This window comes from Sardina pilchardus, chromosome 8 (assembly GCF_963854185.1).
Source record: "Sardina pilchardus chromosome 8, fSarPil1.1, whole genome shotgun sequence".
NCBI classification, from domain to species: Eukaryota; Metazoa; Chordata; class Actinopteri; order Clupeiformes; family Clupeidae; genus Sardina; species Sardina pilchardus.
The window spans coordinates 619,243-621,742 of NC_085001.1; the positions used below are offsets into that span (position 1 = coordinate 619,243).

General features: G+C 43.3%; 1 protein-coding gene across 1 annotated transcript in view; it reads left to right on the forward strand.

Moving 5' to 3' along the window:
- Positions 1–2,500, forward strand: part of LOC134088346 (carbonic anhydrase 9-like) — a 20,704-nt gene that overhangs the window by 8,557 nt on the left and 9,647 nt on the right. The window lies entirely within an intron of this gene.

A 2,500-nucleotide genomic window follows, 5' to 3' on the forward strand; every position in this document is an offset into this window, starting at 1 on the left:
CACCATTGTGGCTCATAACAGCTACTAATAAATCACTCCGCGATACAATGTGAAGTTGTGAAGTGTAAATGAAGTGTTGTATCCCAGCTGAAATACAGACACTCAGAACATAGTATATGACAGAGGTGGATTTTAGTAGCCTGATTGCCATCGACTTTCAAAGTTCTGCGAGACTTTGGTCTGACCAAGAGCCTATGCTAAACATGTTTCTCCAAGCGCTTGGTTGACCCGCCTCCTTTAAGTGCCTCGATTTGCTACTGGTCGATGTCAGAAAGGGGTTTGCCGAGTTTAAACCAATAACAACACTCTTTCCTCTGCCTTGAACACGCCTCTACCCAGAGCCGTTAGAGCTGCTCTAAGGCCGCGTTCAGACTGCAGACGAATCTGATTCAAATCTGATTCCTCCTCGTATCCGATTTTTAGGGCTGACTGTTCACATTGCCTTTAGCAAGTGTCCAAATCGGATATGGCTCTGTTCAGACTGGGTCACATTAGTAACAGATCTGACAGGTTGCTGTAGCAACGAAAACAAATGTTTCTGCCATCAGGAGGAAATACTTGCTAATTTGGTGTGATTAAACATAGAACAATACAACTAGGTGAGTGTTCATTAAATGCATGCATGCGTGTGAGCATTTGCACGACAGAAACCGAAACTAATCGGTGGCAAGCTCTGCTTCAAACTGTTGGAAGGCTATTTAATTATTTAACGTCATTTAATAGAACAACGTGGATTCTTGCAACTGCCATAGAAACAGAGCAGAGACTGTATAATGCACTATTTAGCATTGAGTATTCTTAAGTAAAATTTTAATATAACATGGTCAAAAGACATAGCCGTAACGTTGCTCCACAACTGGAAATAGGTGGGCGGTCACGTGCGTAAAGCACGTAAAGTCACGTCACGGACAGTCAAATCTGATCTGAGTGTTTGGAGCTGTTCAGACTGAGACGCATCTGTCCATATCCGATACGAATGCGATATGAAACTACCTCCTGGATGTGGTTTGCAACCGTTTTGCAAAAAACGGATTTCATGTGACCTGTCACTGTTCAGACACAAAAGTGACATCCGATTCAAATCTGCCATGCCAAATATAAGTAACACGGCGAATATCACTATACATATTTATTTATTTCTTTTTTGAAGACGCTAGTTAAGGCGGCAGCCCTCTGTTGTTAAGGCGGGAAAGCGCTACGGGAAACCCTGGTTTGTATGTGTGACATGTATTGTTTTGTTGTGTACGTACATCCTGTGTGTGTGTATGTGTGTATGTATGTATGTGTGTATTGTTTGGTTGTATACGTACACCCATGGTTGTTGTTGTTTTGCTCTGTATGTTTGTATGTATGTGTGTATTGTTTGGTTTAGGGATGGCGAAAACTACACATTTTCTTGACCGACCACCGAGCCCCATTAGCCGGTTGAAACCGGTTAACCGATTCGTTTAAAATATGCTACGCTATTTGAAATAACAGCCACGCAATTTCGCAACTCTGTCGCATCTCTCTGTCCCCCGCTCACACACAGCCCCGGCGCCGTCCTTTCACTCACGTAACTTTATTTAAAGTCCCCTACAGCACGAATCATGAGTCCCACAAACCAAGGAGCTTGCAAGTAAGTGGAGGACAAATGGCTCCTTCGTTTCGAAATGGTTTGGGTACAAGGTGATCGCGTTGCAAATAAAGGCGTTTGTCTAGCGTTAGAAGCTAATTTTTTTTTTTTTAAAGATATTTTTTTGGGCTTTTATGCCTTTAATCAGATAGGACAGTGTAGGGTGACAGGAAATGAGTGGGAGAGAGAGTAGGGTGGGATCTGGAAAGGACCACGGGGCGGGAATCGAACCCGGGTCGCCGGCGTGCGGTGCAGGTGCCCCAGCCAGTCGCGCCACGACTGGGGCCAGTTAGAAGCTAATTTGAAAAAGAAATTGCCGCGGCTCACTTAAGAGAATGACAACTCCGAAGAGACGGCGCTTAGTTTGAGGAAGTGCTAACAGTAATAAAGAATGATCATCATTACCTTATTTGTTACCATTGATGACCCTTCCTGAAATGTATATATGTAATCTATTTCCAAATCTAAGCCCATCTTATGCGGAAAGTTGCCTAATAGATCAAACCAATGGATAAACGGGCACCTCCAGATTGCAAAAGACGCGTCAGCCAAGGCAGAGCGCTCAAACCTCGCGCCAAATGTTTTTATTGGTTTATTAACACACAAGCAGGCGAGTTATGAAAATTTTAGTGTGAGGTATGTTAACTTCACACAAAAAAGATATTGGAATGAGATGTAGCACTTAGTCCACTGTCTATAATAGCCTAATTTAGAGAACGTTTTTTTTCCTTTTTAACCGACTAGCGAAAACTTTGATCGGTTGACGTGGATACGGTCAACCATCGGTCAAACAGTCACCGGTTAACATCCCTAGTTTGGTTGTGTACGTACACCCATGGTTGTTGTTTTGCTGTGTGTGTGTGTGTGTGTGTGTGTGTGTGTGTG